The 20,554-nt window shown below is 41.0% G+C and overlaps 1 protein-coding gene across 1 annotated transcript in view; it reads right to left on the bottom strand.

The window, feature by feature from the left end:
• Positions 1 to 20,554, bottom strand: part of GUCY1A2 (guanylate cyclase 1 soluble subunit alpha 2) — a 1,233,955-nt gene that overhangs the window by 815,754 nt on the left and 397,647 nt on the right. The gene's annotated exons all lie outside the window — the stretch shown is intronic.

Genomic DNA, 20,554 nt, shown 5'->3' with positions numbered 1-20,554 from the left:
AGTACCCATCACCTTTCATCTGGGGGGGGGCAGTGTAGGAAAGTCCTTTTTTTTGCCTGATCACCCCCACTCTTTCTGGATAGGTACTGGTGGTTACTGACTCTTGGCTGTGCCCTGGGTACTGCTTACCAGTCCCAGGGCCAGTGCTCTGTGTAAAATGGATATGCAAATTAGGCTAATTATAATTGGCTAAGTTAACCTACCTATAAGTCCCTAGTATATGGTAGGGCATGTAGGTTTAGGGACCACAGCATAGGTGGTGCACACCTAGGTGCATTGCTGAGGTGCCCAGTGTCATTTTAAAAGCAAGCCTGCCTTGCTGGCTGCTTTTAAATTAAAGTTATATGCAAATTCGACTTTGGAATTAAAGGTACTTCCAAAGTTTTAAACTACCTTATTTTTACATATAAGTCACCCCTAAGGTGTGCCCTATGTGCCCCTAGGGCTGGGTGCCATGTAACTATAAGCAGGGACTTTATAAAAATAGATTTATAAGCCCTGGTGAGGTAAAAACAGCCAAATTCGTTTTTCCCTCATTGAAGTAAATGGCCTTCATAGGCTAGAATGGGCAGACTTTATTTTAAATTTTAAAGTCTCCTTAAATGTTACATACCAAGAATTTGGTATCAAATTGATTGTTATAATAAATCCCACAACTTCCAGTTGTTGGATTTAATATAACTAGTGCAGGTAAAAAGTTTAGACTTTACCTAAAAAGTTGCCAATTTCAGCTCTGCATTGTTTTTGCTCCTGTGCTCTGATTGGCCAGCCTGCAGCAGCTTCTGCCAGGCTACTTTAATGAGGTGTGAAGTGGCCTGACTTTACACAAAGGAATGTGCTTGGGGGAGAGAATCTCCCCTCAGCAGATGGGGAAGCAGGAAGGGGGAGGGCTGCCAAACTGGTCTTCAAAGGCAGAGAAGGACATCTGGAGCACCCAGCAACACCCCCACATCCTGCAACCCCAGACAGCTAGGTGCCCCCTTGATTAGATTAGGAGAGGGCAGGAGAGGGGTGTGTTTATGATTTTTAGCCACATCAGTGGGTGGGCTCAGCCAGATCTCTCCTCCAAAAATCAGATTCATCCATTTTGGATTTTTAGAGACTATTGCCTTCTGGGATGGATTTTTGCCACACTTCCCAGGAAGTGGTCATCACAGGGGGACGACCCTGTCCCTGATTGGAGGACCAGGGCCCCCCTGCTTTTCACCCAGGAGCAAGGATAAAACTGGCAGACCTGCACCCACGCCTCAGATCCCCTCCAGAATTCAACAAGAAAGGAACTAAAGAAGAAGAAGGACTGCCCTGCTGGACCCCTGGCCTGCACCTGGACCCTGCACTCAGAAAGACTGCACCAGCTGCACACTTGGGCTTCACCACAAGAAGGACTTTGCCTGGCTTCCACTGGTTCAAGGAGGGACTCCCTGTTTGCTACAGGTGAAAAATTGCTAACCAGAGTCCCCTGCACCAACTCCTGAAAAAGTGACCAGCTGACCACTGCCCAGTGGCCAAAAAGGAGTTTGCGCCAGGTGCACTCTGGGAATTGAAGTCCGCACTTCCCAAGGACCATCACAGAACTTCTGGACCCTTGGGGTGAGCTGTGGACCCCAAAAGAACCTTAAAAGAACATCTGGGTGAAGCCCCAGAAGTTTGGAAAAGATTGGAGAAATTTTGGAAAAAAGCTCCATAAAGTGACCGACCCGACGCGGAAATTCTAGCCGGCTTGCCTCAACCGCGACCCGGCCTGACTTCGTGGTTCGTCCCGGTAAAGAAAAACATCCAAAAAATAGACTAAGTCCGAACGTAAAAAGTTGACCGGGACCTTCCAGCCATCGTATCCGAGAAGGGCTCCACGGACGTCGGATCAAGATCCAGGTTTACCCCGGTCGAAGGATTTTCATCTCGAAAAAACGACTAAGTCCGAAGGTAGAAATCACCACCGAGGAAACCGACTTCGCGTATCCGGACAAGGGCTCCAGGAGGTCGGATCCAACTGGCAGGTTCGTCCCGGTGAAGAAAAACTTCAAAATAAAGACTAAGTCAGAAGGTAACTTTTTAACCGAGGCCTCCCGCGACCTGTAGCCGAGCAGGGCTCCATCGCGGTCGGCCTGAAAGTTTGACTTTGTCCCGGTCCTGGTGCAACCAGATGACCCGATTGGCGCTTTTTGTTTCTATGCGCTAGAAAATAATAATACTTTAAAAATTCATATCTCCGGTTCCCCTGAACCGATTTTAATCGTTTTTGTGTTATTTTAAAGATAAAAATATAAGCTATTTTTATAAATTGGTTTTGGATTTTTAAACTGTTTCCTGTGTTTTATTTAATTACTGTTGTGTGATATTTGAATGCTTTACACTTTGTCTCCTAAGTTAAGCCTTGACGCTCGATGCCAAGCTACCAAGGGTAGAGCTGGGATTAATTTACTGAGACCTAACTGTACTTTTGTGGAGGTTTGTGGCTTGTTGCTAGGTGTAGGTACCTACCTGCCCTACCAATAACCCATTTTCCAACACTCTGACTAGTTGAATACCCTCCTGGATAGTTCTGTTGAGCCTTTCTACCATTCCATAAGTTTCAGGATGGTACAAGGGACAAAGGGGCAGCCTTATGGAAAGTAGCACCACTTTCCCTGCACCCCTTAGCGCCCCCATACTTCCACCATGTGTGCACCATTTAAAAAAAATGGTGTGCCGCATTTAAAATAAGGCGCACCGTGGCACAGGGCAGGGAGCAATATCATCATTCAATGTGACGCTATTGATGTACTCTGCAGGAGTAGTGGCGAAATGTTGGCACTACTCCTGCAGAGTACATAGTGGCCCATTCTAAATAATGGAAGCCCCCTTTTAACGCCTGCTCTGAGCAGTCATTAAAAGTGCATATAAAATGGGGCCATTTTTCAGCCCCCCTAACGGGGGGAATATCCCCTTTGCCTAGAGCAGGCATAATGTAGCACAAAGGATTACACAGTAGTGCAATGCATGCATTGTGCCACTCTGTAAACACGGCACAGGGATTTCAGCCTTGTTGGGCCACATTAAGGTTAAAAATAATGACGCTAATGCTCAAAGTGGTGCTAGGGCATTATAAATATGGCCCATAGCTTATGTTTTATGCCATTGCAATGCAAGAATTCCCTCATCTCTTCTGAGCATAAATGGACACCATTATCTGTCAAAATTATGTTAGGTAGACCCACTTCTTCAAGTGGTTAATGGTCTGTGCTAAGTGTGAATGTTGTTCCCAAAATAACATTTCTGAACTTGTTGAGTGCCCAGTATACCACTAATGCATCCTTTTCAATTATTGAATAATTAATTTCAGCATTCCTTAATGATATAGAAGCAAAGACAATGGTCTCTTCTCCTCTTTCGCTTTCCTGTAGGAGGACAGCACCTAGGCCCTTAGAACTGGCATCAGTTTTTATTATTGTCTTTTTCATGGTACAAATGTTTTTAAATTGGGAACTGTGGATAAGGAGGTTTTAGCATGCTCCTATTCTGTCTGGCAATTTTTATTCAACTAAAAATTCACTCAATTTTTTTTTAACAGAAATCACATGTTATATGTTCTGTTTGCACAATTATTACTACATTTACTGTAGAACTCTATCATTCCTAGAAATGATTTAAGTTTTTCCTTGTTTTAGGGTGTTGCTAGTTCCATTATGGTTTTCTTCAGTTCCGATTTGGGTTGAATCTCTTCAGCAGTTATCTTGTGGCCTTAGTATTTTATCTCAGAACATCTTATTTTACACTTTTCTTTTTTCATAGTGAGTCCCTGTTCACTAAACCTCTGTAACACCTGCTTGATTATTTTAATATGTTGTTCTTGAGATTGACAGAAAAGTCAAACACTGTCTTGGAAGCAAAACACACCAGAAATCCCTTGGAGCATTTTTGTCATGACCCTTTGAAACACTGCTGTCACAGACACTAGTCCAAACGGCATGCATTTAAACTTGTATGCCATCATGGGTGTGATAAATTCTGTGAGTTCCTGAGCCCCTTGGTGTAAATGGACCTTGAAATACGCAGATGTGAGATCAAGTGTTGAAAAGACCGTTGCCCCTGCTACCTTAGTCATCACTTCTGTGATGTTAGGCAGGGGATAATTGTCCACAATCACCTCCTCATTAAAACCCCTCATATCTGTACATAATTGTATCATCTCATTTATTTTCCTTGCAACCACTAGCAGTGCAAGTCATTTTGTGGCCTCTATTGGCTCTTTTAAACCAAGACTGCATAGTTTCTCTAATTCCACCCTTACTACTTCATGCATACTCAGTGATAAACTCCTCACTTTATCTGATACTGGACAAGTGCTCTCTTTCAGTTTTATTTTGTGGACACAATGTTTTAGACACCCTAGTTGGTTTGTGGATACTTCTAGAAACTCTTCTTCAAGATCAGATAATTTTTCTTCTGTTTTTGAGATGTTTTGTATTAACATCTGTGGTACTGTATTGGGATTAAGATGGATTCCTAATTCTTTCTGTGCTGGCCTTCCTAATAGGTCATCTCCTTTGTGTGAGACGTAAGCCTTGATTACTGCATACCTGTCTTTGTATTCAATGCTTTCCCAGAAAAAACCTTCATTTGTATGGGCTGACCACCGTAATTACTGTGACGAATGCCCATCTTTAATAATTTATTTTCCCTTCAAACATTTTTTCAAATACTTTTTTTTAAATGAAGGCCAGTCTTGAACAGGGATCAAACATAGACTCTGCTTCAAGTTCCTCAATTTTGATGATATCTTTGGGGTTGTTAGATTCCCCTGTCTGACATTTTAACACAAGGTTTTCACAAGCTTGAGATACACCATTTTTGAAGGTTGTTAGAGACCCTATTACTTCTACAGCAAACCTTGAAGTGACCTTTCGTCCACCCTTATTGCATACTGCTTTTAATGTGGGTATACTGGTCGATTCTTTAATTACCAATATATCATCCATATCTTCCTTAACAATGTTTACCTTTCCCTTGTCCTCTATATCTTGTTTGATTTCTCTTATGCATTGCATCATGTGCTCTACTTCTTTAGCTACGATCAAGACCACCTAATGGCAGATCATCTTTTAACCAAAGTTCTACATGTATTCTCTCGATTTTTCAAGTTAATAGGAATTGATATCTTATATGCTCCTCACATGTTGCACCAAACTTGCAAGTAGCTGCTAATTTTTTTAATTCCGACACAAATTCTTCTACTGTTGCTTCCTCTTTTTGAGCACTTTCTCCAAACTTATACCATTCAATTGTGGTGCTCATCTTTGGTAAAAAAAATTATTATCTAATTTCTTTAGGCTTATTTCATAGTCATTTAAACCCCTGGACTCATCTATGCTGAGTGCAGGTAGATTGTCTAGAACGCCTTGACCCTCTGCTCCTAGATAGTGCTGCAATAATGCTACTTTCCTGTCCAAACCTAGATTTGGGCCACATACTACTGAATAGATGTGAAACACTTTTTTTTCCATTTGTTCCAATTTAGTGGCTGTTCACCCAGGGATGACAAAAAGAATGGTGGGAGAGTTACAGTCTGCATTTTTTCATCTTGTGATAATAATGTAAATATCGTAATTACCTGCAAAGAAAAAAAAGAGGTTAAGTGGCAATAAGATATGCTTTAGAATTGGAGTAAGTTCGCGCTAGTATTTTATGCTCCTAACACCAACAGTGCAAATTAATAATTATCACAAAAAAACTAATAAGTATGCTGACAATATCAGAGCAACATGATGCCGGTAAAATAGAGGGAGAAGAAAACTGTCGAGAGATGTTCTGCTTAGATGTCACTGCACTTTAAAATCACTTGCTACAGCTAGGATTCATAAAACTGAAGAAAATAGATTGAAACTTGAGCATGTAATCTGCAGCGCTGCCATTATGTAAGCCTTAGAATCATCCCCAGTCAGAGAGAGCAGTGCCATCGTGTGAGCCTCAGAGTCTGCCACGGTCGGAGCACTGCTGTCACGTGAGCCTCGGAATCTGCCGCGGTCGGAAGCTGAAAGCTGCATTCTCCAGTGTATAGCATTTACCGGCTAGGAGGTGAGGGGAGCTTCTCTAAGGATACCAAGGCTAAAACTTAATGTGGGATGCTGAGTCGAGGTCTGACGCCTCAAATTGCTCAGTAGGGAGACAACATTTGGACCTGAAAAACACTCCCTTCCTTAGCGCCAGCTGTCACCCGGCACCGCAATCTCAGGGCTTCAAGTAGATAAGAGAGTAGCCATTAAAAGTGTAGCACGCAGGTTACTAAGATCTCCTTCACCCTTCCTTCACACCACATGTGTAGTACAACAGCCCCATTTACCAATCAGCATAGCACAATTGCCAGAGGGCAATACTGACTGCAGGGCTGCTCCACTATGACCCCAGTCACTTCTAAAAAGTTACATTGCACACCCCAAAAATAAGGTAAGCAAGGCGCGTGTTATTTCAAGGTGTGTGTGTGTGTGTGTGAGTGAAAGAAGGTGAGAGCAACATGGAATATGGTCCGAATTCAAGAGAACACAAATAGTTTTTACAATAATTCTCTCAGATTTATCAAATATAATTTGAACCCACACTCACAAAGTACTCGCGACAATACCACAAGCATCTGTCACTCAACTTGGTGATATCCATCATGGTGTCATAGAGGGAGGAGTGCTTCCAAGGTGCGCTTTCATACTCCTTAAGAACCTTTCCTGTAGCATGTTGAGGTGTACAACCACCAATGCCATACGTATCCCATCTTCGTCTCTAGTGTGGAAACTGGTGGGAACACTCCAATAAGGTGCGTGGAGACCGGGAACAGGAGAACAAGCTTTATTCTGTACGGCACAGCTGTATTAGATCACTTCTGTTCTGAACTGCCTCAGGTCTTGAAGCTCAACAACGAACACTCAGGTGTCTACATTCCAGTTTCCTCTTTCTTTGGCTTCAATTTTCAATTAGGATGGTTTTGTATGGTCACATAGCATGGTTGCATGTTTTCTGTAATTTATGGATGATTCATCATTTATTGTCTAAGTATTTTTTAATAACCTTTTAGGTTGTGGGTGTATTTTGCACTGGTTCGCTTACTCATGTCTGGTGACTAATTTTTAAATTTGCACTTCCCTTGGGTGTTATATATATTTACTCTAGTTTTGACGATTGAGCATTTTGGTTCTCTAACTTATGTTGTTGTATTATATTCTATGATTTCTAGCCCTGAAGAAGTCGTAAGGGAGTTAAATAACTTCCCAAGACGAAACACGTGTTGGCTGGATTAATTTATCTTGTGGACTGTTCACTTGTGAATTTCAATCAGAGACTGGAAGGATAACATCTTGTGGACTTCAGACTGTCAAATGTTAATCAGATTTGGAATAAACTTGAAACTCATCTATCAATAAGTGGTTGACTCCTGGATCGAGGAACATTGTGTGCAACATGGACTCATGTACTTTATTAACTAATTTTTTATGATAATTTATGACTTAAAAGTATTTTCTAGGTAACAATTAGGGGACCCTCGTTGTGTCAATTTCTTTGGTTTGAGGTTGTTTTTTTCCTCAGAGGGTAGGGTGTGTTCCCTCAAGAGGTTCCCCAATATCTACGTTGGGTAAATTGGTACCCTGAGCGCCACATTTCCTCAATTTACACCCTACTTTATCTTATATTTTGGCAGTGAGGAGGCAGCTTGGGTAAGACCCTGTAACACAATTTACTGTACTATGGATAGAAATAAAATAGCTGAAGAGTTATTTGAGAATTTAGCCAAGGGAGGTACTGTATTTAGTTCTACTGGTGGCATGACACAGAAGGAAGGTCTGAGGACTAAATTTATAAGACTGGAAAGGTTAAAGAAAAATGAATTATCTAAATGGTGGGATGGGACAACATTAAAGCAATATAAAAAACTCAATCGTATCCCTAGAGGTTTGAGATCCCAGATTTTTCCTACTTACGATGACTTAGATGAAGATTTACTAACACTATGGGACAAAGAGCTAACATCTAGCTCCATGAAACTTATGGACATTTTGATCATTAATTCTGAGAGAAAAGTCAGCCAATTGCAAACTGAAATCATCAGTTTGGAGAAGGAAATTGAAGATTTAAATATGAGAGAAGCTACTGAGAAGAATCATAAGATATTGGAGGATGTATTAAAGAAATACCAGGAGGATATTATGCAGAGAAAAGCACATAAACTCAAGCGGGACGAAAAAGATTACATGACTGGTAGAATTTTTACATTTGCCAACAAATATGATCACCTTTTTCCTACTGGTGGTCCCCCGGGTAGTTCTAACTTCTTGAAACTGACTGACTCAACATCTGTCAGCACCTCATTAACAAGTGATAGTGAAGTAGAGGAGGGAGCTAGTACTTCTGCACAAGAGATTGTTAGTGGAAATAATTTTTTATTGGAACTAATGAGGATGAGACGGGGCAAAAGTGCCCAAAACAGAATGATGGTTTCCACAAAAAAACAAGGAGGGGCAGGAGAGGAAAGAGCCAATACAACAAGAGAAGTGGAGGGTGTGAAAACGAGATCACGAGACAAGAAAGTCTAAACCTTGAGGTTGCACCATCTATCAACATAGTTAATTTATCAAGTTTGGTCTTATCTACAGGGATCGAAAGTCTTTTATCCAAAGGCCTTAGTTTTTGTCCCAGTTACTTTGGGGATCCCTGTAGATCTAAAATAGATCTGTTTAAGTTTGTACGCAAACTCAAGCTTAAAAACTATTTTCAATATAATTCCTCCGTTGCTCAAAGTTCTGAGGCAATTGGTTCTGCCTTGAGTACGCTGTCTATTGAGGATGTTCAGGATACAGCTGAAAGAGATGAAGATCTTAACATCTCTACAAGAATCCTGAATGAACTTGATTTGGTACCCAACAGAAGTGAATCTAGTGGTTTAAAAAGTAAATCCAGGTGGACTCCGAGATCATTAGGCTCTAACTCTCTAGATAAGTTCTTTGACTTGGTCTGTTGGGATTTTGATAACTTTTTAGCAAAGAAGAATTATCGATATTCCTCAATGAATTTAAGTGCAGATGAACTAGCCGCATTGCAAGAACTTAAAATCAATAAAGATATCATTATCAGACAAGCTGATAAAGGTGGTAATGTGGTCATTATGGATAAGGTGGATTATGACAATGAGATCATGTCACAACTTTCTGATTTGTCCTGTTATGAGAAGTTATCACACAACCCTATTTCAAACCTGGTATTTGTGATTAATAACAGATTATTGGTTTGGCACCAACAAGGTTTACTTAACAAAGATGAATATTCATATCTGAAGGTACACCATCCTCGTTATCCTTGTTTGTATACCCTACCTAAAATACATAAAGGTTTGCCTTTCCCACCTGGGAGACCTATTGTTTCGGGTATTCAGGGTCCCACGGAGAGGCTTTCGGAATTTGTTGACTGTTTTCTACAACCAATGGTTCAGAATCTTCCTTCCTTTATTAGAGATACCACGCATATCCTTAGTATCCTTAGTGACGTAGAGTGGGACAGTAATATGCTTCTGGTAACTTTAGACGTAGTATCACTTTATACTTGTATCAAGCATAACTTAGGCTTAGAAGCCTTGAGATACTTTCTCCAGAAGAGATCAGCTAATTTATGGGATCATACTACGATGATTTTAGATATGATTGATGTGATCACGAATAACAACTTTTTTATGTTCAACAATATGTGGTTTCGACAAAAACAAGGTGTGGCAATGGGCTCCAAATTCTCCCCATCATATGCAAACTTGTTCATGGGTTGGTTTGAACACACTTGGATTTGGGGCCCGAATGCAGCAGCATGGCATACATTTATTTTATTTTGGGGTCGTTATATAGACGACTGCCTAATGATTTGGACAGGAGGTGAAGAGAAACTCAAGGAATTTTGTAGCTTCATAAACTCTAACAATATGAATATTAGATTTACTTTTCAATTTAGTGCTGTCAAGATTGTATTTTTGGACGTTGAATTGTTTATTTCCCATGATAAAATACATAGTAGATTATTTCGGAAGACAACTGCCTGTAATTCCATTTTGCATGCAAAAAGTGCTCACCCCAGACATCAGGTGGCATCAATTCCCTTTGGTGAATATATGAGGGCACGACGTAACTGTAGCCTTGATGATGAATTTGTTTTACAAATGGATGATATGGAAAGGAGGTTTGGGGCACGTGGTTACTCACGTAAAATATTAAAAAGAGCCCGACAGAGAGCCAGGCATCTAAATAGGAATGATACTTTGAAACTTAGAGTGCACAATGAGAGTAAGAAGGCCTCTAACGTAGTAAGGTTTATAACAGACTTCAATGATGCTTCACTAATCTTGAAAAAATATATGAAGAAACATTGGAATGTATTAGTACAGGATGAATCTTTAAAGGATATAGTCACAGGAGGAGTGGTGACATAATTTCGCAAAGGCAGAACGTTAAGAAGCATTTTGAGTCCTAGTTTTACCACCATCTCCCCTAATCAAACTTGGTTATCACAAAGAGGGGCGGGCTTTTATAAATGTGGCTTCTGTGGGGTGTGCCGATGGGCATGTCATAGGTTACAAGAATTTTCCCATGAAGGCAAGTCATTCATAATTCGTTCCACCATGAATTGCAATTCTAATTTTGTGGTATATATAATACGGTGCAGATGTTCTAAAGTTTATGTTGGGAGCACCATACGACCACTTAAAACTAGAATAGGTGAACATGTACGGGCACTGAAAAATGTGGATATGAGATATCCCTTGGTAGTACATATGGTTTCTTGTGAGGCACAACCATCCCAAAAAAGTTTTGAATTTTTTGGTCTTGAACATATTACCCGTGACTCGAGAGGGGGTAACAGAGAACTACGTCTTCGCAGACAAGAAGCAATGTGGATTATGAGGCTCAGAGCTGTTGAGGTAGGATTGAACTCGGATAGAGAATTAGAATTTTTTCTGGGTGATTAAATGTTGTTCGAATGTCTATAGTAATATCATGTTTTACTCTATATTTTGTATGTGAATATTGTATAATATGTGTTGTATTTTTTGCTCCCATTAGTTGATAACCAAAATCCCCAAACGTTATAATATTTTCTCAAGTGCACATGAGTATCTCATTTCTACTTTTCACTTACTCTCTCCTACTGAGGTTCTTCGATTTCATCCATTTCAAATTCACTTTATTTCATTTACCTTTTATTTGTTGAGCAGTAAAGTCATTATTCAGGTATTAATTGATATTCTTTCTTAATGTCAATAGATATATTTTCTAAGACAGCACATACTATGAATTTTTTGGGATCTGAGCATTAGTATAGATGTTGTCTTAATTATATGGGCTATTTGCCAAAGAAGTTGTTTTTTGAGCTACAATGGTTATGATAATATACATATTATTTATCTAGTTTATGGCATAGTCTACAGGAACGCGTGTCGGTTGCTTTTTAATTTATACCTTTCCTTTCGGAGCGCGTTTTGGTCCTTTTTCTATGTTTATTGCCCATGGGGGCACCCGGGAAACCCGGAAGTTTATTTACTTCCGGTTTCGGAGACGCTAGAGTAGCGCACTCGCTATGCGTCCGTACCGGTAGACGCAGCTTATCATTTTTTGAAAGTAGTTGACGAACGGGGTGAGTTTTTCATTTTTCTTTTGAACTTGGGTTCCAGTTACGATAATTGGCTAATCTGCTAGGCGATATAATTGGGATATTATGTGAATTAAAATTAACAAATATATTCTTTTTACAATTGTCATTAGATTTGGTCGAATCTTTGTTTGTAGGGTCTAGTTGTCTTTTATGCTTTGATACATTAATACATTGAGTTATATCATCTCTACAGAGATTTAGCCACAACGTTTTTACTTCTAACTATTTTGAATTAATTTTTCTATCTTGACAGTGGATTGGATGTTACGTTGTCACATCACAAGTGTTGCAAGTGTATTTGGATTGAAGTAACCTATTTCATTGAGTATTTCTTGAATATTGATTATTCAGCAAGGTATTTTCTGTGAATATAATTCTTGAATGATGACACTGAGGTGTATTTTTTGGTTGGCTTGGATATTTGTTTCCTCTTTCTTTGGCTTCAATTTTCAATTAGGATGGTTTTGTATGGTCACAAATCATGGTTGCATGTTTTCTGTAATTTATGGATGATTCATCATTTATTGTCTAAGTATTTTTTAATAACCTTTTAGGTTGTGGGTGTATTTTGCACTGGTTCGCTTACTCATGTCTGGTGACTAATTTTTAAATTTGCACTTCCCTTGGGTGTTATATATATTTACTCTAGTTTTGACGATTGAGCATTTTGGTTCTCTAACTTATGTTGTTGTATTATATTCTATGATTTCTAGCCCTGAAGAAGTCGTAAGGGAGTTAAATAACTTCCCAAGACGAAACACGTGTTGGCTGGATTAATTTATCTTGTGGACTGTTCACTTGTGAATTTCAATCAGAGACTGGAAGGATAACATCTTGTGGACTTCAGACTGTCAAATGTTAATCAGATTTGGAATAAACTTGAAACTCATCTATCAATAAGTGGTTGACTCCTGGATCGAGGAACATTGTGTGCAACATGGACTCATGTACTTTATTAACTAATTTTTTATGATAATTTATGACTTAAAAGTATTTTCTAGGTAACAATTAGGGGACCCTCGTTGTGTCAATTTCTTTGGTTTGAGGTTGTTTTTTTCCTCAGAGGGTAGGGTGTGTTCCCTCAAGAGGTTCCCCAATATCTACGTTGGGTAAATTGGTACCCTGAGCGCCACATTTCCTCAATTTACACCCTACTTTATCTTATTGTCTACATTCCAGTGGTACAGCATCTCTTCATAGGACAATGACATGCGTAAGGTACCATTAATACAGAAAGGGGAAATGAAAACTATGGTGGAAGATACCACATTCTTCCTCTGGGATTCTTTTATTGGCATCTGCATGGAGCCCCAGAAGCAGCAAATTACCCATTACACAACCATTTCTCTCCTTTTGACTATCCACCTCATATCTCCCTGTCCAATAGGTTTCAGGCCTTGACTACCCTGCAAGAAATTGACTGACTCTACATTTCTGAAGAGTCTTTCTTAGGTAGCTGTGAGGATGCCTCTAGCCAGTCCGCCTGATCCCACTCCTATTAAAACTCATTCACTACTTAAGCATGCCTATTTAGATTTATCTAGCCTCCCAGTCATACTCCCAAAATCAATACATTCAGGCTATGAAAGGATTTGCCATCTTACCTCATGGAACATTTTGGGCTTCAAAGTAAAGTAAGCTTGCAGAATTGGCATTATATCATTTCAGTCTTGAATGTATTATGTCTCCAGGAAACTTGGCGTGTGGCTCCAACTCATGAAAAAGGGGTTTCTTTCCTTTTTACAGGAGCCACACTACCCCCGGTAGGTTGGGCTAAAGGTGGCCTAGAGATTTTAATTTATAATTTGCTACTGGTTACCATTGGAAGGTCTGTCATGGATTCTTCCTATTATCAGCTTGTATGGTTCTCATTTATGGGCTGATCTGATTTGGTAGTGATAACAACGTGTTTGACTCTTCCCATAGTGATGTCGTTAATGCCCTTACTATGGGCTTGGATACGTTTTTGCACTGAGTCCAATCTAAATGTTTTATTTTTTTGGCTGGCGACTAATATACAAAAATGTCCTCTTTCAGCAAGGCGTGTGTTATTTAATTGACGCAATGGGTGAGGCAATCTCACACTTCCCATGTAATGCTTATGGGAAATCTTTGAACTCCCTAATTTTTAAGTAAGACCTTTCAAAACTGGAGAGTGTTAACAAGGAGGGCAATGAAAACATCCCTTCTTTCATTGGCAGAGATACCCACACTATCATTGACCATGTCCTGATATTCTCTGCTGCAAATGATCTGGTTCTCAACTTTTGAGTTATTTCAACTGCTGTGAGCGATCATAACCCACTAGTTGTATCCATGTCCCTTCAAGCTGAATGCCCCACAGAAATTCCTCTTGTTGCTAATGTTACCCCAGTTCGGCCCAACGGGGTTTGTATTAAATGGGCACGAGCTGATTTTCTCTGCGTGCTGCAGACATTGTTAACTATGAACGCACCTGAGTTTAATTATTGCCATGGTACTAAGGTGGACAACAACAGGTTGTTCAATGCTTTTAGAAATATTGCCAGGTCCCTTAATGCACTACGCATGCAACCTTTTAGACCAGGAATCACAAAGAAACAAGGTTGGTTTGATCACTCATGTACTCATAAATCCAAAGTCCTACGGATTGCCTTGCATTGCTCCCTTAGGGAAGATTCAGTCATTAAGAAACTATCAAATAACTTTAATCTGGAACTAGCATCGAGAAAAAAGGCGCATTTAGAGGAGGCTTGGTTAAACTTGGTCCAGGCAGCCGAGCTCAACGATGTCATCCTGTTTTGGAGAACAGCCACTGCCTCTTTTTGAAAATTTTTTTACAACACCTGAAGTTACACCATTTGTTTCTCAACAAGTGTGGGTTGATAATTTTTTGGGTATGTTTGATTCCCTTAAGGGTAGCACCACCCCCAGTAGTTGGCGAGAATGCTAGCCAACCATGTTGCAGGACACTGGACATTACTTTGGGCGAGGTACTCCTTGCCCTAAAACACCAGGCCTTGAAAGAGTCCCAGTCAATGCCTTCAGAGCAATGTTTGAACTATGGGGCCCATTCTGACCCAATGCAGCTGCTGAGAGCACAATCTCCTCAGCTGGACCTATTCAATCATGGTACCTAACTTTAAGAAGGGGGACAAATACGACCTGAAATGTTATCACCCCATCTCCCTCCTGGATTCTTTGGCTAAACTGATGGTCAGTGTTCTTCTACAGAGATTAGACCACTGGGCAGCAGACAATTCTACCTTGTCGGAGGCCCAGTATGGACTCAGGGGGAGTTTGGGGGCAGTGGAGCAGTGTGTGAACCTTTACCTGCTCATTGGAAAATACACTAAGACCAACTCAGGGTCCCTCTGCTTATGTTGCGTTTATCTCAACAGCACTTTAGATTTGGACCATCACTCAATTCTTTGGCTTACCTTGCTCTCACTCAGAGCCCTTGAGAATATAGTGTTATTATAATCTCGGCTGTATGAGAATCTTTCTGCTAAGGTCTGTTATGGCCCCAATGGAGAATGCTCCCCTGCATTTAAAATCAAGAGGGGAGTTAAATAGTGTTGTGTTTTGGCACCTTTTTTGTTTTCTCTTTTTATTGACATGGTCGATGTTGCCCTCCAGGCTCTGATGGTCAATGTGTCTGTCGTTGCTGGACACTTGGTCCCTGTGTTTTTGTATGCTGACTATGCTGTGTTGTTGTCAGTGACTCCTGTCGGCCTGCAGAGACTGATGGACACATTTGCTGATTTTGTGGAGGCCAGGAAATTGAAGATCAATAAATATAAAACATGCACGATAGCATGTGGGAAAAAAAAAATGCAAAAGTGTTGGGCCTTCAATATTAGATGCTCCCCAATTGAGAGGGTGAATTCATTTTGTTATTTGAGAATCCTATTTTTGAAGGATGGCTCAAGGACCAATCATATACAAAATGCCCACTGTAAAATGAGCCCAGTTTGCGAAGGAGTATTTAGGTTCTCCCACAAACTTGGCAGCCGTCCAGTTAAAGAAATGATCACCATGTACAAGGCAAGAACATTGTTGGCCGTTATGTATGGTGGAGGCCTTTGGGGTTGCATGCCCTGCAGCACCTTTCAGGTTGAGGTGAATGCTCCTCTTAGGCGCGTGATGTGTACTCTGGCCTTCTTACCATCTTTTAATGTTCACAAGGAGGTTGAGCTAACCCACCTTTAAGAGTTAATTTTACTGAAGCGTATACTACTTTGTTATTCCATTTGAGCAAAAGCTGAAAAGCATTTTTTTTTTCCTCGGCTCCCTTATATCAATGAAAATGTTAAACCACTATTTGATCTGCCCGTGCCCCATGATCAATATAGTATGCTAGTTCATGGCGTGTGAAATTAAGTCTTTCTTTCTAAGTAGTAAATATGAAAATGAACCTTTGTTGAGTTAAAGAAACTTACAATCGTTTCTTACATGTTGACTTTTTCTCAGGAGGGTTTTTAGCCTTACTTGTCTTTTGTGACTAGTACCCAACACCGCTTTGTTTTAACTAGGCTGCGGCTGGGTTCAGCACATTAACTTGTTGCCTTCCCTACTGCGATTGAACAGCCCTTGGAAATGGCCGATGTCATGCCAGCGTATCTCGAAGCAAAGTACTCAGCACTTTATTATATTCTGTAGTTTTTATGATAGTCTCAGAAAATATTACTTTAAAAATATCCTCCTTGCTCGAAGTATTAGGGACTATTATGTTGGTTTACAAAACTTGTGTGCACTGGAGACTCCCTTTATATGCCATAGTATTTTGTTCTTCATATATAGGCGTGATTCAAATTAGGAAAATTATTAATTTTAATATACAGTACGTAGTGGGAGCTGGACATTTTTGACAGTATTGTTTTATTCTCTATACTGCACACTTACTTTACATGTTTTTAGCACATATTATAAATAGTTTTTATAGTTTTATGGCTTATTATGATTGTGCCGAATAAAGATTTTGATGATGATGACCAAGTTATGCTTAAATTGCACACAATGGATATGTATGTCAATTGGTGTATTGATGTAAAATTTCTTTATGGTTTGAAAAGCTGAATAAAAGTTCAAAAAAGTATTTTTTTAAACGTATTACATCTGTGTTCATTATTAACTATACTGTTGTCTGTTTTGATTTGGTTTGGTTTGTGACTCAACAACTAACACATTTTCCATTAGGATTTCCTTCTTCTCAGGACAATCTACCAAAGCAGCACCAAGGATCCCCTTAGTGAAACCTGTGGAATTATCTTTTTGAGAAGTGTCACCTGAGCCAAAGCTCATCTCAAGACTATGGGCCTGATTTAGATGTTGGCTGTAACTGTTCTGTCATCAGTTTTCTGGTAGAAAACCCACCCCCTACCTTGGTGGTCCACCCACCCAATTTAGATGTTGGCAGTCCCATAGACTTTACCCTGATCGAGTCCCGCAAACTCCGCTAAGGGTTCCCATCCGCCAAAATGGCGCCATAGGAAAGTATGGCTGATGGCAGAACTCCAGCCACACTTACTGCTGAGCAGATTTCGATGTCTGAAATCGCCAATCAAAAAGTGGCAGTCTGACCTCCACTTCTGATTTGGTGGATTGAGGGCAAAGGAGTTGAAAACTCTCCCAATTCTACTTCCGTTTCCGGTTGGACATGACTGGACAGGACCCTCTGTTTCTGCTGCCACGGGACAACGGAGAAAACACAACTCCCCCTTCACTGTGACATGCATATGTCGGGGACATGGGTGGGTCCGACATGGAAGGGAACACAGTGGTATACAGCACATATCGAACACATACACAACTGTTTTTATGGTGTCAGTATTCATTGCCAAATGAATGCTGCCACCACAATGATGATACATTCACACTTGTCAACTGTGCTGTTGTGTGCTCATTGCAAGGGGACCTGTCATGTTGTGCTTCGAGTCAGTATGTGTATGTGTGCGGTTGGAAGTGCTAGGTGGAGGGAGGTGTGTGGGTTGGGTCAGTAGGTGTGTCACTTGCATTTGGCATGTATGTTGTGTATGTTGTGTTGTCTGTTGTGTCGCTGAGTGCAGAATTCAGGCGTGTGTGGTTGTGTGGTGTTTCTCTCATGATGTGTGTATTTGTGCTTGTGTGTCTGTGTGTTTGTGTAGATCAGATTGTAGTTGTGTTGGTTGTGTCATGTGTGCAGTGTCACTAGTGTGTGTATATTGTGTCATGGATGTACGTGTCGTTGGGTTTGCAGCACGTACTTGTGTTGTGTTGGAATGCCAGTATATATTGGTGTGTCTGTGGTGTGTTGTGTTGTGTGTGATGCAGGAGGATGCTTATGGCAAGGGTTGAGTGTGTGTGTGTGACTTAGGCTCTAATCCACGGCCACTGCCATTGTCCGATGTCCATTAGGTCCAGCAATGTCCCCCCTTTGTCAGATAACCACTGCCCGCCGGCCTGACGGCTATGAAGAGCACTCTGTTGTGGCAGCCAGCAGCTCAGCAACAATGCATCTTAATACAAAGGGAGGAAGGCTGTCGCCTTGACAGTCTTTTCAGGTCCACCTCTGACGCGGATTGGTGATAAGACCGCCAAGATTTAAATCAAGCCCTATGGCCTTTCTCTCCAGTAGTCTGACAGTGGACTTTTTTTAAAATAATTGGCGCAAACATATGTATTAAACAGGGTTCTATGTCAGAATATCAAGGTTATAAGTAATCATCAACAGAAAACACGAATAATCGGCAGCCACTATATTACTAAGGAAAGGATACATTGTAGTAAAGTATAGGTGGACTATGCTTAACTTGACTAGTGTGTACCTTCAATATATCAAGATACATAGATATGAAGTTAAGAATAGTTAGTCTAGACCTACCTTGATAATGTAATGGTAGTTGAATGCTACCATTCCCGGTCAAGGTCTTAGTCATCAACAAACATCTTCTCGAATACCTCAATGACCACCAACTCATTGACACCACTCAGTCTGGTTTCAGATCCAATCACAGCCAGAAACTTCCTTAGTTGCTGCCATGGTTCCATAAGGACCCTCCCAGAGCCTGACCCTTTTCAATGCATACATTATCCCTCTAGCCAGCAATATCCTTTCCCACTATATCAATGTCCTCTCCTCAGCTGATGAACTACAACTCATTCTCTTGTTCGTAGGCCAGAAGCCCAGTACCAAGAGCAAGTTCAATTGGTGAATGACTTAAATCTCCCACTGGATGAAGACATAGGGGCTCATTACGACTTTTGTAGTCGGATGAGACGACTGCGAAACCCATGAGCATGAGGCGGCTGTCAAACCGACTGCCTTAGCCCCACCATGTTACAATATTCCTCGCGGGCTGACCGGCGGGAACATTGTATTACAACATTTCCACCGGCCAACCCAGCGGGAACAATGCTATATTAATGATCATGGCTCCCTCAAGGGAGCTGAAGCCAATACCACTACACACCAGCACATTCACAATGCGCACTGTCTGCAAAGCTGTGCTGTGCAGAAGGGCCCCTGCACTGTCCACAGCATAGTGGTGGGCAGTGCAAGGTTCCCTGTGACCCCCTGCACTGTGTTTCTGCCAGCCTTTTCATGGCAGGGTCCTCGCCATGAAAAGGCTGGTGGAAACTGGACTCCTGATCAGCGCGGTGACCCTAACCTCAGTGCCGCCATGGCTGACCATGACTTCGACCACTACCATGCCACCGGGAACCATGTTCATGGTGGTGGCGGCAGTCTCCTGGTGGTCTGACCACCACAGTCGTAATGTCGTGGTCAGACCGCCTGGAGTCTAGCAGTCCGACCATCACAGTGAGGCTGGCAGTCTCAAGACCACCAGCCTCGTACTGAGGTCCAAAGTGTCTAAAGTTGAACCCAACAAGACTGAAATCATGCTCTTCAGGAAGAGCAAATCACAGTGGATTTCCTCCTGTTGACCAACAGAGTTAGGACCAACACCTACCACCACCACCCACGCCAGAAAACCTTGAGGTTACCATGAGCAGCAAACATGATATGACCACCCAAGTTAATGTTGGTTCTGCCTCATACTTCCATACATTAAGGATGCTGAGGAAGATTTTCAAATGAAGCCCAACCAGCACCCAGAAAACCATCACACATGCCTTGGTCATGAGCAAGCTGGACTACGGAACACCCTCTATGTCAGGATAAAAAAAAAAAAACCTTACCAGAAGGCTGCAGGCCATTCAGAACTTGGTGGCCAGAATCACTTTTAACTTCCCATGCTACACTCACATCACAAACCACCTGAAAGAGTTCCACTAACTCCCCATTCAATAACCACCACAATTCAAACTCTTCACCCACACTTTTAAGGCACCACATAACACTGGCCCAGCATAACTCACAAATCTCATCTGCTTTAACAAACCTGCCAGAAACCTCCGCTCGCCCAGACTCCTATTTGCAAAAATCTCACACATACAGAAAACCAGATTCGGTGGTGGAGACTTCTCTTACATCACTCCTACTGCCTAGAATGACCTGCTGCTACACATAAGACCCTCCTTCTCACTTCTTGAATTCTGCAAGAAGGTGAAGACCTGGCTTTCGGGTAGTCTCACTTAGCCCTGGTGTGCTTAGACACACACCTGTTCAGCAAAAGGATACCCTCCTAGGTGATAGTGCACTCCACAAATCTACATAACTTCATGTAACATAGGGTGTGATCAATCATGCAGATCTAGGGTAGTCACTGTTGGTGTTCATATACAAAAATTGAGTTAAAAATATTGAGTTGCAGAAATATTGAGTTTTTCATATTGTAACAAAGAAATATTGAGTGTACAAAATATTGCTGACAAAAATATCAATGTTTTAAGCTAAGAAATATTTTTAAAATTTCTTTATGTGTTTAAATAATATTTTAATTGCCTATTGCTTTATTTATATTGCTTGTATAATTGGTGTGAA

The sequence above is a fragment of the Pleurodeles waltl genome, chromosome 8, assembly GCF_031143425.1.
Source record: "Pleurodeles waltl isolate 20211129_DDA chromosome 8, aPleWal1.hap1.20221129, whole genome shotgun sequence".
Lineage (NCBI taxonomy): Eukaryota > Metazoa > Chordata > Amphibia > Caudata > Salamandridae > Pleurodeles > Pleurodeles waltl.
Note: the sequence above shows the minus strand (reverse complement) of the source record. Positions and strands in the feature narration are given on the sequence as shown.